General features: G+C 52.7%; 1 protein-coding gene across 7 annotated transcripts in view; it reads left to right on the top strand.

The window, feature by feature from the left end:
• The first annotated feature begins 6,239 nt into the window (after nt 1–6,239).
• Nucleotides 6,240–15,052, top strand: part of KMT5B (lysine methyltransferase 5B) — a 55,318-nt gene continuing 46,505 nt past the window's right edge. For 2 of the 7 annotated variants that reach the window (XM_042959528.1, XM_042959525.1), the window contains exon 1: nt 7,169–7,398. The gene's annotated coding sequence lies outside the window, so the exon portion shown is untranslated. Of the gene's footprint in view, nt 6,539–6,642; nt 6,821–7,168; nt 7,399–15,052 lie in introns of those variants that run through there. The other 5 variants (XM_042959526.1, XM_042959523.1, XM_042959527.1 and 2 more) reach the window with 5 other exon arrangements.

The raw sequence follows: 15,052 nt of genomic DNA, 5'->3' as shown, positions 1-15,052 counted from the left end.
CGAGTCCAGTCTAGGCCAGACAGCAGCTGGGAGACGCCTGAGGGCCTGCGGTGGGTAAGCTCACCTGGTGGTGGAAGCTTCCATCAAGTCTCTTAGGAGCAGGAGCAGTTTCCCTGCCCCCCGTCACTTAACCCCCAGCAATAGCCAGCACTGTGCTCAGAGGGAGGAGCAGAGGGAGGAGGGAGGATCTTCCCTCACCTGCACTTTGGACCCTGAGCCTGCGCATTGAACCTGGGTCATTCTCAGAAGCGACGTCTGGGAAACACCCAAGGAAACACTATTTTGCAGAATGTACTCAGTTGCAGGACAAGTCATGGAAAAACTGGAGAAGTTTTCCCTGAGCAGTGGCCCGCTCAATTGACTCCCCCCGCCCCCAGAATCCCCCCTCTTTTCTTTTTTTTAATTTTTTTTAACGTTTATTTATTTTTGAGACAGAGAGAGAGAGAGACAGAGCATGAACGGGGGAGGGGCAGAGAGAGAGGGAGACATAGAATCGGAAGCAGGCTCCAGGCTCTGAGCCGTCAGCCCAGAGCCTGATGCGGGGCTCGAACTCACAGACCACGAGATTGTGACCTGAGCTGAAGTCGGACGCTTAACCGACTGACCCACCCAGCCGCCCCCCCACCCCCTTTTTTGAGAGTATAATTTACATGGAGTAATTTGTACAGAATTTAGACATCCAGCTTGAGAGATTTCACAGCCTTCCTTCCCAGGTAACCACCCTTGGATATAGAATTTTGTTTTTTAATTAAAACAAATTGTTTTAAACGTTCATTTATTTTGGAGAAAGAAAGAGAGAGAGAGAGAGAGCGTGAGCGAGCAGGGGAGGGGCCGAGAGAGAGGGAGACACAGAATCTGAAACAGGCTCCAGGCTCTGAGCTGCCCGCACAGAGCCCGACGTGGGGCTCAAATTCACAAACTGCAAGATCATGACTTGAGCCGAAGTCAGATGCTTAACCAACTGAGCCACCAAAGCGCCCTGGATATAGAATGTTTCCGTCACACCGGAAGTTTCTCCCACCTGCCCAGAGGCAAATGACTCTTCAGATTTCTATCCCCATAGATTTGTTTTTGTTGTTGTTGTTTTCTGGGACCCCACGTATTTGACATCAATTTCTACTCTATGGTTTCTGGCTTCTATTACCTCAACATAAATGTTTTTTGAAATTCATCCGTGTTGTAACTCATTCACTATTATTTCTCAGTAGGTTTTCATCACATGGATAGACCACACTTTGTCCCCATTCTTTTGTTGATTGGCGTTTGTGCTGTTATCAGTTTCGGGCGCCTATAAATTAAGATGCCACAAAAATATTTGAAGAGAGGAGGAAGACAGAAAGGGAGAGGGGGAACAGATTACAACCTATTGAAAAAAACAGGAACCCATAAGTCTATACCGATACATATTAATACGTTGGAAGTTTGATGAGGAACAGAATCTTTGCATCCCCTTAAAGTACCTCTCCACAGAATACTTACTTAGCTCAAACGGAAAACAAGTGACTCTCCAGTGGGGAAGCTTGACAGCTATCCCTTCATCAGGTGACCGGAGTGGACGTCATCAGCTACCGGGCAAATGGAAACCCTCCACCACCTGATGGGACGCAATGAGAACACAGCCTCCCTCCTACATCATTCCCACCCAGGACACCTGACCTTAACCAAACCATAAGGAACCATCTGAGAAACCTAAACTGAAGGACGAGCTACAAAATAACTGGCCCGTAACCTTCAGGAGTGCCAAAGGCATGCAGGTTACAGAAAGAAGTGTGGAATGTTCCAGAAGGAAGTTGAAGAGATTTGACAACCGTGGGAACTCAGATCCTGGATGAGTCCCCTTGCTATAAAGGACATTATTGTTGCCATTGGGAAGATCTGAATGTGATCCGAAGATTGAACGGCAGCAACCTATCGATGTAGCCTCTTGACTTTGATCACCGTGGTCTGGTTTTGTAGGAGGATATCTCAGTTGGAAGGAAATACACCCTAATGTGCTCTGAGGGCGCGGAGCATCTGGGTAGCGACTTATAGACAGTTCAGGAAAAATAATTCTTTGTTGTTATCTTCAGAAACTTCCTATGCATTTGAAATTATTAAAAGAATAGTAAGATTATGCTCTCCTGACCTTGAGGACGCCAGATTTTCAGCCGCCCATTGCCCCTTTCTGTTTTCTTCTAAGCATGTGTGAGGACAGGGGTCGTCACAGTCGATCTTTTTGTTGGAGGTGGGGACCCGAAAGAGCACCATCCCTCAGGGGCCCAAGGCTGTACCTGGGGCCTGAGTGTCCCAGGTGGACATGAATCCCGGGACACCCAGGTGCCGGCGTGCGCGAGCGTGGCTGCGTGTGTTCAGTTTTAGCCAAGCTATACGTGAAATGCCCGTTAAACACCTAAGCGGTGGAGTCAGGAGTTCAGAGGCGGCGGCCAGGCTGGAGAGCAGAATTTGGGTGTGAAGTATGTGGATGATTTAATTAAAACAATTTTTTTAATGTTTATTTATTTTTGAGGCAGAGGGAGATAGAGTGCAAGTGGGGGAGGGGCAGAGAGAAAGGGAGACACAGAATCTGAAACAGTCTCCAAGCTCTGAGCTGTCGGCACAGAGCCCGACGCGGGGCTCGAACCCACGGGCCGCGAGGTCATGACCTGAGCTGAACTCAGACGGTTAACCGACTGAGCCACCCAGGCGCCCCAGCGTATGGACGATTTTAAAGATACGAGTGAGATCTGGGCAGACCAAGGACCGGCACGTTTCACAGGTGAAGGGATGGGGTGTAGACCGGCTGCATCGTTTGCCCCAAATCGCATGGCTGGTAAGCTGCAGAGCTGGGGTTCAAATCCAGGTCAGACCTGTGCCCCTGGTCGAAGCTGCCGTAAAGTCTTGTTGCTGTTGACTATGTGGCCGTGGGCAGGTCACCTGGTCTTTCAGAGGCTCCGTCTCCTCATCTGGCAAAGGAGGGGTGAGCGGTGTGAGGGCAGGTGGAAGGCAGGGATGGGGCAGGGGGCCTAGTGGTGCTTAGGCAGCTGGCCGGGGAGCCAGCAGCCATCCAACGGGGTCACCAGGATGGTCCTGGGTATGCTCCCTGTCCTTCTCCCGCTGGTCTTGGACACCTGCTCTCATCAGGACAGACCTGTCTTCTGGGTAGGGGTGGGGGACTGGTGAGACTCATATGCAGAGCTCAAAAGTCAACACATCAATTTACAAGAAGCCACCACCACCCAGCCTGGAATTCTGGGGTCAGCCTGACCTGCAGGCCCTCCCTGCGGACACAAGATTCCACTAAGCAAATCCCTGCCAGCCAGTCGCTGGGTGAACCCGGCATTCGAAGAGGGGAAACCGGAGAGTGATGCAGGGTTGGTGGGACCAGACCGGGTCTCTGGAGTGCCCCGGGGCCCTGCTGGGAGGACCGGAACAGGCTCTGTGGCCTCAGCCAGTGCCCTGGCAAGGGTGCCACTCCCAGGTCAGCTCGGGGCTGGGCCGGCACTCCCGGAGCTTCCGGGGCTGGCCGGGCCCCTTCCGCCAACTCAGTCTTTCTTTGGAGTTGTTAATATCTTTCCATCTGTCCAGGCCTGGTGGGGGCCCCCCTGCCTCTGTGGCTTAGCACTTCCACTCTGGGGCATCCAGAGGCTTCGCGGTGTAAATGCCAGTGCCTCCTATCACACGGGGGCTGGGCAGGTGTCTGGCCACACGACTTCCTGTCCCCCGTCCACCCCTCCCCTGCCAGCTGGCAGCAGGAGGTCTCCAGCTGGCCATGCTCACTGTAGGGAAGTCAAATTTCCAGTCTCCCCCAGGAGGACTGCCCCAGGCTGTGCCCTCTGCCCAGCTTAGCCCTGGCCTCCCTTTATCATGGCTTCATCAAGGTCCTGAGCCCCATCTAAGCTGTGCCAAGAACTCTGGCCCACCCCCGAGCCACCCCTGAGGCTGGGAGAGCAGCCAGCAATGCGGGGGTGGGGTGGAAGGGATGGAGGGAGGGATGCATCCAGAACTAGGGAGCCTGAGAGGACGCTGTGCTTGGGTCTACCCACCCAGCTCTCCTGCCAGGCTGTGAGCCTGGCCTGCTCCCTTGCAAGTCACTGCCCAGAACACTTGGCCTGGCCCTGGGCCATGAATAAATGGAGGTGCCAGCATCTTGGGGGTCCGGGGGGCTTTATAGGGGTGGGGGTTTGAGCGTCAGTCCCGGGGGTCTGTGTTGGGGTGAACTCTGGAAGCTTGGCGTGGGGAGGACACTTGTGTTCAGGGTTGTTTAGAGCTGCTCAGGCATGGTTGGACTTGGGGCCTGGGCACCAAGACCCACACGGGGCTGCGGCTGCCCATTGCAGGCAGATGGTCCACCCTTTCCCTGGTGTACACGCCTCCTGTGGGCATCCGGTGGGGGAGGGGTGGCCAAGGCAATCTCAGTGTTTCTGGAATGTAATTTGAGTATTTGGAAGCAAGCACTATGAAAATCTCAGAAAGAAAGTTTAATGACAAATCGGAAACTAACAACAAAACCCAAGTCATCGTTTGTTAGCTGTGTCTGCAGAGGGGACCATGGCAAGGTGAATTCTGATCCAGTAGAATCCGGGCTATGTGCCCGGGTCTGCTTTACTTGAGGGGTGGTGAGACTCTGCCCACACTCTCGGCCACCCCGCCCCCCCCCACCCCCCCAAAGCCCAGTTGGCCTCCGGAGGGGGAAGTGGGGCAGGAAGGTGCTGGCAGTGGGAGGAGCTTTGGTTTTGAACATCTAGACCTGCCTCTGCCTGTTACACACAGGCTCTTGGTAAATCACTGTGCCTCAGTTTCCCATCTGTGGAAGGAATAATAAGCATGGTGTCTACCACTCAAGGTCAAGGAGGGAAAATGACGTAAGCACCTGTGTTAGTTGGCCCACAGCCCTCGGGGCCATCCACTGAATCATCTGTTATGGTGTGCCTCTTCTGCGCCAGGCTCTGGGGGTGCAGGGGAAACCAAGGCAGACACGGGGCTCTTCCTGGGATCCGTCTATCCACCTGCCCTGCCAACCTCTCCCTGTAGGAGCTAGGCTGGGCTTCCCTCAGTTCCAGAGGCCAGAGCCTCTTCCCGCCTCTCCCCTCCCCGCCAAGCCTTTGAACTTGTTGGCCCCCTTTCCCTAACACACCCCAACCCACCCTTCGGGTCTCCGCCGCCCAGGGGGACACCTTCAGGCACCCCCTCCGTGCGTTTGCCCCCTGTGTGGCCAATGGCCTTCTTGAGGTCCACATTCTTCACCGGAGTACCGGAGAAGGGCTCCGGCTCACGCCCGGGACTAGCTGTCTTCGGGGTCGCCTACCCGCTGCGCCTTAGTTTCCAGCGTCAGCGAGAACCGCCCCAGTCCCCACCTCCTGGGGGTTGCGGTGGAGAGTCCGCGAGACGGGGCATCAAAGCCCCGAGCGAGGTGCCCACTGGGCAGTAAAGGCCGTATACGTGCCACTCTCGTTACTGTAATTCTGTAGCCACTATTTTCAGGCTGCGGGGCCCGAAGGGCGGTGCTTCGACCTCTAACCGCGGCGCGGCACCTGGAGTGTGCCAGAGCCTCGGCATCCTGCGCACCTGCCTGAGGTCCCGGGGAGGGGGGCGGGGGGGCCGCACCTTCGGCGGGGAGGGAAGCGGCGGCGGCCCGGTTTCACGGCGAGCCGGGCAGGCACACAGTAGGTGCTCAAGACACGGCCGGCCTGCTGACGCCGGGGAGCCAGCGGCCTGGTGAGTGCACGCTCCCTCCCACACTACGCGTGGGGATGCTCAGGCTCCCCATGCGGTCATTAAGGGTGTATCCGCCTCCGACGACACCCACTCTCACAACAAAGAAGCTCGCCTTGCGTGGGGCCACCTCCCCTCGGCGCCACCGGCACCCCGGGGGGCGAGGGGCGAGGAGCGAGCCCGCCCACCCGTCCGCCCGTCCCTCGGCGCTGCCCCCCGCCCGGGCTCAGGAGCTGTTCCCCGGCGGGTGCAGCGGCGCGGAGGGCCCGCACGGGGGACCAGGCGCACAGGCCTCGCAGGGGACGAGAGCGCGACGCGGCGCGGAGCCGGGGTGGCGCCCGAGGGGCGCGCGGCGACGCCGCCTCCAGCCGCGATTTAAAGGGCAGCGAGGGGCGGAGGGATCCCTGCCGACCCTCAGCGCGGATCCCTCCGCCGCGGGCGAAGCGAGGGGACGACTCGGCTGGGCTCCCTCAAAATTCGCTTTTTGTCCCTCCGCCGCCGGGAGCACCCAGCGAGGAACTCGTTTCCTGCCCGTGTTTCTCCGCCTCCCCCCCCCCCCCCCCGCGAGGCCCGTAAAAGCAACAGAGGCGGCAGGGGTGGCGCGAGGCGGCGTGGTGTCCCTCCGCCCGGCCGAGGGCACTCCTTTTCGTGTCCTTCCACCGTTCCCGGGCGGCGTCCGGACGGCTCACCGGGGGCGGCGACGCGTCTGCGGCGCGAGAGGCGAGGCTCCGGGGCTATGAGGTGAAGGCGCCCGGACACCGGCGGCGGCGCGCGCGGCGCCAGGACCCGGGACGCGGACCCCCGGCGGAGGCGGCCTCTGGGGCGCCGCGGCCGCGCGAGAGGCGAGGTGAGGCCGGGCGCGGGGACGCGGGGGCGCGGCGCGGTGGGGGCGGGGGGCTCCGGCCGCGGCTGGGACTTATTTCCCGGCAGCGGATGGAGCGGACGGTGCTGCGGCGGCAGGCGCCGCCATCTTGGATTTTACTCTCCATTTTTCTCGGGAATTATATTTTGGTGATTAATTTTCTGGGGGGCCGGGAAAGTGCCGCCCGGCAGCGCGGATCCCCCCCAGCGCGGCGGCCGGGCCGCGGGGCCGCGACGCGCCCCGAGGAGGAGCGGGCAGCGCCCGGCGGTGAGCGGGGGGGCAGGCGCGGCGCGGGCGTGCGGGGGCGCCGGGCGGCGGCGACGGCGGCGGGCTGGGGGCGGGCCGGCGGGAGCGGGGGCGCCGGGCCGGGCGGGGGCCGGGGGGCCGGGGCGCGGGGGTGGGGGGGGGCGGCCGGGGGAGGGGCGCGGCGGCGGCTGGGCGGCCGGTCGGCGGCGGCGGCGGCGGCGGCGGCGGGCGGGGGCGCGGGCCCTGCAGTGGGCGCCGCCGCCGGAAGGGAGCGGTAGCGGCCGCCGGGCAGCGCGGGGCCGGGCAGCGCCGGGGCGGCCCGCGGCCGCACGAGGGGAGCAGCCCCGCCGCTCGCGATTGGGGGACTCTGTTTTCCCTGTTCTCCAATGGGCAGCCGTGATCGGGCTCGCCCAATCTGCTACCTCTGCCGCGCTCCACTTCGGCTTGTTTTTGTTTGGGCTCGAGCCTCGTTTCAGGGCGCCTCCGGGGTGCGTCCCCCACCCCTCCCCGTTCCTCCGCCGACAGCGGCGCCGGCCTCGGGCCCTCTCGGGCCCCGGCCGTCCTCGCAGAGTGTCGGTTGTCCTTCTGCACACCCACAGGTGATGGGTATCGGCGTCGCTCCCACCTGCGAGGGGCGGGGAGGGGGGGGGGACGTGTTTTCAAGGTGACAGCGGGACCCAGCTTGCGGGAATGGTGTGGAAGCACGTTGGACCCGGAGAGATATTCTCGCTCGCTCGCTCTTTGGGCTCCTCTGACCCCGTTCTGGAGCTGTCACTTCCGATCCGTCGAGGGGGGAAGCTAGGATTTACTAGGGAGGTGGACGTGTGTTCTTTGAAGGTGGTGTTTAGGGACTCGCCAGGTGAGACGGAGTCCCGCGGCGAGGTCTCGTGTAGAGAGTAGCGGCAGATGAGTTGGTCGGTCGTGACTGTGATTGTTCGTCGGGACTTTTTTGGACTTGAGCTGCTTTCAGCTGTGCGAGAGTACAGTTAAACGTGGGCTTCCAGGTCCGAAGACGGCCTCGTGGGATCATCAGTGGAAGCAGTTGCCAGCCGAGACTTTTCCCTTAAGTCTCTGCTATGGAGAACACGCCTGTAACTTTTGAAGATTCATAGTGAAAGCGTAAATACTTTGAAAAGGGCCCAGAGTGGGGGGAGCATTTTTGCGGGAAATAACCGCCGGCAACTCGTACGTGTTGGAAAACGTAGCTAAAGAGTTGCTTGCTGTAGGTACACGTTTATCTTGTAGCGGAACGTTTAGCCACTTGCAGCGTAGCTGTGTCCCCGTCGCTGTCGGGACGCCGTGTGTTCCAAGAGTAAAGTCCACAAACGCTTTCATCCCAGCATGTGGGGCAACTCAGGCCCATTTTCCAATTTTTAATCTCTAAACATTCTACATTCTGCTCTCCCTTTCCGAGGCCCTAGCGCCACGAGCTTCCCATGCCTGGCATCTCTTGGTCACATCCTGCCCGGCCTTCCTAGCCCCCTCCCCCCCGGGCCCCCATCCTTCAGAAAGGCCCAGTGAGAGTGTTACCTGCCGGAGGGACCTGCTTCGTCCCTGGACGGTGCAGGGACCAGGGACGGCCGGCTCCGGAGGCCGCACACTTCCTCTGAGCTCCCTGAGCAATTGTTACTTGGTATTGTGTTTGGTTACTTGCCTGTCCGTTCAGCTTTCTTGTGAACTTGTGGGGTCATTATTTATTTCCTCTGCCTGGGGGAGGCATTTGATGAAAGTGAATTTATTAGTCTCCAAGTTACTGAGGTTTGTAGCTTGTATTTAGTTTTTGAAAGGTGTCAGTTCTGATGTTGTTTGAAAACGTTGTCGTTCACAAAGCAACTTAGTTTGAGAGTGAAAGGAGTATTGTGGGTACTTAGTCTTCAAGAGAAGGTGAGTGGAGGACTCAATTTTGTACCCGTGAACTTCGAAACCAGATTCTTTCAAAAGTCATTTCTAAGTTCTCTCTTACCGGTATGTTCACCTGTCTTCTCAGACCCACTGAACTGCTTTCCGTACTTGAACCAGATACCAGTGGGGTATCCTGGGGGGAGGTGGAGGAGGGTTGGGGGGTAGGGCAGAGCATGATGTGGAGAAGCGGTCACAGGTTGGTTGCGTGTCCAAGCATAGTGTTCTGTGGGTGGGGGATGCTGGCGTGTCATTTTCCCCTTGGGTCATACAAATCTGGGGTTGAATCTGATTTTTCTCTACATAAGATAATGTGAGAATGTGGCCCATTTGTGTTGCAAAGACCTGTGTAGCCTGTGAACAGCTCCCCTGTCCACAGGAGTGGCCTTCCTGTGGCTTATGAGCAAATTCTTTTGGATAAACCGTGTGGATTACGTTCTTTTACATTCTTGCCTACCATACATGAGCTTTATTTTCTCTCCGCTCACCAAAATCCTTCTCCATGGAGCAACATTTACAGGACCGTGTTCTACGTTAGCCCTAGGACACGGCAATTTTTGAGTTTTCATGCAGCGGACCGTGTGTCTTTGCTCCACTCTGGCACAGTGTTGGTCACATAGATACACCGAATAAACAGGGTATATTTACCCTGTTTGGGGTAACTACCTGCTTGGGGTAGTTTTATTTCAGATCCAGCTATATGCGATAGAAAGACATTTTCTTTATAGGATGTAACTTAATTTTTCAGTCTGATTTTTAGTTTTTATTTTGGGGGGGAAAGCTTATTTTACTGGCCTGTCTTGATGTAGGAAATGGTTTTAATTGCTGTAAGAAGCACAAGCCCACATTATTACAAGATAAAATTAAAACTAGCTAATGCACTTTAAATTGCAATCATTAGGGTGTTCTACGCATTAGAACACAGTGATTTGAAAAGTAATTTCTTGGGTAGACTGCCAACTTTGAACTCATAAAACAACTTTATATTTGGAGCTCTTAATTTTGAAATGTGACTTAAGCCTTGAAGTTTTAATTAATGCCTGAGTTCCATTGAACGAGCTGTACAAGGAAGGGGTCCTAGCAAACAGTAGGGAGTGAGTACCCTAGGGCATTGTCTAAAGGGTTTTCCTTAAAAAAGATTTTTTTTTTTTAATTTAAGTGGAGGCACCTGGGTGGCTCAATCAGTTAAGCATCTGACCTCGGCTCAGGTCATGATCTCACGTTTTGTGGGTTCGAGTCCCGCATTGGGCTCTGTGCTGATGGCTCAGAGCCTGGAGCCTGCTTCAGATTCTGTGTCTCCCTCTCTCTCAGCCCCTCTTCCATTCGTACCCTGTCTCTCTCTCTCTCTCTCTCTCAAAAATAAATAAAACGACAACAAAAAAGACTTTTAAATTTATTTAAGTGATCTCTACACCCAATGTGGACCTTAAACTTATGGCTCCCAGATCAAGAGTGGGAAGCTCTACTGACTGAGCCAGCCAGGTGCCCCTGTCTAAAAGATTTAAAAAAAAATTTTTTTTTAACGTTTTATTTATTTTTGAGAGAGAAAGTGTGCGCGTGGCGCTGGGGAGGGGCAGAGAGAGACACACACACACACACACACACACACACACATACACACACACACAGAATCCGAAGTAGGCTCCAGGTTCTGAGCTATCAGCACAGAGCCTGACATGGGTCTCGAACCCATGAACAGTGAGATCATGACTTTAGCCAAAGTCGGATGCTTAACCAACTGAGCTGCCCAGGTGCCCGGGATTTTTGTTTTTATGTGTATTTGTTTTCGGAGTGAGTCGGTGTGCATGTGTGTGAGAGTGGGGCAGGGGCAGAGAGGGCGAGAAAGAGAATTCCAAGCAGGCTCCACACTGTTAGTGAAGAGCCTGACACGGGGCTTGGTCCCACAAACCATGAATGAGGTCACTACCTGAGCCCAAATCAAGAGTTGAACGCTTAACCAACTGAGCCACCCAGGTGCCCCTAAAGGATTTTTAATGAGGGAAAGTTTAACACCTTTCTTTAAAATCTTCCTACCAACTCTACATCGTCCCCCCTCCCACCCCACACCCCAGATTCTACAGATCTGTTTTTACTTTAGTTATTTATTGCAGTTCCTTTTTTCCCCCAAATTTGGTGTTTCCTAGAATATAGAAGTCTTGGCTGAGAGGAAAGGTCATTCCTGACCAATATCTAACCCTATATTTATTAACGTGATCTGAGTTTCTCTTTTCCGAGTCAAATGGAAGAAAGTACTTATCACTTACAAATCTATTTTGATCAACAGACATATTCCCAAGTTTTAAAAACCTATACCTTCATTTAACTGCATTACAGGATTTTAGTAAAACCTTGGATTGCGAGTAACTTGTTCTGGAAGTGTTCTGCAAGACAAGCAAACATTTCTAATAAATTTCAACTTGATAAATGAGCAGTGTCTTGCAGTACGAGTAGTATGTGATGCCAGATGTCACATGATCCCAACTGAGCCAATGGTTCTTGAAATTCGCTTTGATACACAAGTGCTTTGGACTACAAGCGTGTTTCCTGAACGGATTATGCTTGCAAACCAAGGTTTTACTGTATTTTAATTTTTTTTAAGCTTATTTTGAGAGTGACTGCATGTGCTTACATGAGTGGGGGAGGGGCAGAGAGACAGACAGACAAAGAGAATCCCAAGCAGGCTCTGTGCTCACAGCACAGAGCCCAATGGAGGCTCGACTCACAAACTCTGAGATCGTGACATGAGCCAAAACCAAGAGTCAGACATTTAACTGACTGAGCCACCCAGGTGCCCTGATTTTTACTGTTTTTAAAGGAATGCCATGGGGAGAATCCATCCATACAGAAAAGACTCCTAACCTTATTTTTGTAAAGCTGCATTAATGTCTAACGTTAGCTTTAAAACAACTTTTGACACCCATATTGCTTGGAGGCAGTGAGTTAGAGTGGATATATTATTTTTATATAGTTGGTGATGGAACCAGGAACCATTTGCATTCTAAAACATTCTCACAAGAGGAGGAAAAAAAGTCACCAGTTTCTGTAGTCATTGATGCTCTAAATTATGTTTTGCTCTAAGTTATGGCTTGCTTCACAGTTCTGCATCCATCATGCTAAAGGGTTCCTAGAACCAGTTTGGCCACTTACTGCCTCTGGCTCCCGCCGGTGCCAGCCAGATTTTGGGCTGTGGGATGTGTGTGAGAGACAAACTCAGACACTACACAGTCTTCTAGCGTTGTGTGCAATTATGGCTACATTACATATAATTCTGGAGCTGGATGAAGGACCATTGGAGTAAGAACCAGTACCTATGTTTCAGTCTGCTCTGTCATTACTTATATAAGACACTGGGCCAAGCCTCAGCTTTGTCAACTGAACTTTAATCTCGAGATCACTTACAATTCCAAATTACATTTTATCTTTTACATTTAATTGCTATCCTATTTTCTTAACTTCTAAGAGCTATTTTAATATTTTGACATCTCTCGAGCACCTGGGTGGCTCAGTCGGTTGAGTGTCCGACTCTTGACCTCAGCTCGGGTCTTGATCTCAGGGTGGAACCCATGCTGGGCATGAAGTCTACCTAAAAAAATTTTTTTTCTTATATCTCTAATTGGTAAGACATAGTTCATCTCTATATCCTATGTAGTTTTTCCCCTTTTTTTTCCTGAAATGTTATTGAATTGATCTGTAGTTTACAGTCAGTTGGGTTCTAGAATTGAGAGACTAGAGCTTATCAGTGGCTCTAAAAGCTTGATGGCTTCTACTTCTGCAAGGCTCCTATTTGTAAGTTGCATCTCTACAAGATGTCTTTGTTTTCTGTTATAATAGTACACAGAAGAAAAAGTAAACAGACGTAGGGGAGCCTTCCCCAGTGATAAGCCTCTTTGTTTATGGGTGATGCACATGTGGCTCAAGTATTGGAGTAAACCCCAGACTTCAGTTCAAACACTAGGGTTTTAGACCCAGCCTTACCATCAAATAGCACTTTGACTTCAGGAAAGCAACTTTGTCTCTGAGCTTCAGCCATCTCATTTGTAGTGTCGGTATCCGCCTCACCTGCCTCAAAGGATTGCCATGCAGGTGAACCCTGTCATGTGTTAGGATGAAACAAGCACCTGTGTTTTAACTTGAGCGTCTTTATCGGAACTCCTGCCCAGCAGAATTCCCTTGATGGCATTGGGATTGCCTCCCAGGCAGAAGGCCCCTTCAGGCAAGGGTCATTCCTCTTTCCGCTACTGCACCTTTCTGCCCTCTTCTTCAGATACCCAATTTTCACGGGCTTCCCTTTGGATTTGCACGGTCTCCCACCCTGTTAACCACGCCGATGTTCCTAAAAGCTGAAGCTCACATGCGCCCTCTAGCGTTCCACGGACACAACCAGTATTCCAGCACCACGAACAGTGCCCGCCCGATGGCTCCCAGTAGGTTCTTGATAAATGGTGGATTCTACGTCTGCAGAATGATTCATTTTGTCTGTCTGATTTGTAGAACAAGGGTGCAGTAACTGATACAGTGTAATGATCTCTGAGGAGTATTTTTATTTTCAAGGAAATGCTTATGATATTGCATGACGTGGAGCGATATGTATTTTTAGCAAGAAAACCAACCTACTCTTAGGAAGACGAAGTTCTCCCCACTGAGGAGTAAAGGGGGGCCTGATCCTTCAGCTAGTGAACCAGTGGAGTCTGGGGCTAGAGAGGCCATATGGAGACCTCTCTGCCCTTCAAAAGAGAAAAACAAACCTCACTCAGGGTCCAAGAGGATTTAGACAAAGCCAGTTGCCTCAGAAAATATTTGGTGCTTACATGTAAATAGGTACCAGGAGTGTTTTTGACACCCCCCCCCAAAAAAAAGAAGGGTGATTTTTTTTCTGTATATGTGCTCTTTATTTTCCCTGATCATCCAATGTCAAGTCTGTTCTCATATTATTCTCTTTGCCAACATCCTATTTGTTCCCTTTAAGGCTCTTCCTGGAATTTGTGGTTTCATACTTACTGGGTTGTTTCTCTTTCCACACTATCCTCTGAGCTCCATGAAATTAGGAACCGTGCGTCTTTCGTTCTAGGTTCTTACTCTTCAAATACGGGGCCGAGTATGTTTAAGATTTTGCCTGCATCAGGATTGTACCGCTTCCTTCATAGTGTCGAGAGTGTACGGGCTTGTAACCCAGCCTTGGCTTCACTTGGTTCTGATTCTCTAGGGCCTGCTCTCGTTTGTAAAATGGGGATGATAGCGGGGGTGTTGTGCAAGTCATTGTGCGTGTTTCATACTTTAACTGTATGTAGAGTGCACGTTGGAGAACGTAATGTTTTTATTCAGTGTTAACAAGCACGTGGAAAGGGGCTGTGGCGGGCGTAAGTGACATGGGCATACAGGTGCCAGCACAGTTCTCCGATGCTGGTAAGAGCAATCTTGTGAAAGTGGTGCCTGGAGAAGAGGGCTGAGAGGGCTCTCTGTCGTGGCGGGGCCTGCCAGGCCACCCCTGCCGCGTTCTTTTCTTCACTCGTGTCTTGAGCAGACGTCTACTTAGCTGTGTGTTGGACGATGTGCCAGGCCCCTAACTGCACTTATCCCCAAACTAAGCGCGTGCTGCTTTGCAAGACCCCCGTTTCTCTCCCAGTGTGTGCCTCTTGCCCGTTGTATTTCTTCTCTCTTCCCTCTTCCTTTCCTTCCATTTAAAAGGAAGGCCCATGATAAAACTCAAGTTTTTTTTCCCTTTGGTTTCATGTATTGGTAGCATATTATCTTGTCAGAAGTGAATTACTTTGGGCAGGGAATTTATCTCCTGAGCCTGTTTCTTTCAGTCCAAGGTAAAAAGCTCTGAAGTTCTGTGATTCTTTGAATTGAGAGAATGTTGAAATGCTTGGGAACCTGTAGAGTCCTTTTGTTGACGTTACCGTCTTAACGGCCCCCACTTTTCTCCTGAATTACGGTGTCTTATGAGCACTTCACTTGGATGGTGACCCCCTTCTCAAATTTAGCACATTTAAGCTTTCTCATCTTTCCTATAAACCTGTTCCGTCTTTAGTCCCTAATTCAGTTAATGGCAGTCTTGCAGTCTCCCCAGCTGGAGACTTCTGACCCGTCCCAAATTCCTTTCTGGTCCTCACCACCTACCTGTGTCTGATTTGTTACCAAGTCTTGCCAACCTCCCGCGTGAAACACCAGAGCTTTTCCTCCGCTGTCCACTGCTCTCGTTGATTTAATTTCCTCTCTGCCTCCAGTCACGTGCATTTTGCCACTAGGATACTTCACGGAGTACAGTTGAACAAATTCTGCAACCTTTCCTGTGTGTAACCAAAAAAATTAAAAGAAGTTCCTATTTCACAGGATGTGAGAATTAAATGGTAA

This window comes from Panthera tigris, chromosome D1 (assembly GCF_018350195.1).
Source record: "Panthera tigris isolate Pti1 chromosome D1, P.tigris_Pti1_mat1.1, whole genome shotgun sequence".
NCBI classification, from domain to species: Eukaryota; Metazoa; Chordata; class Mammalia; order Carnivora; family Felidae; genus Panthera; species Panthera tigris.
This window is presented reverse-complemented; position numbering and strand designations above follow the sequence as displayed.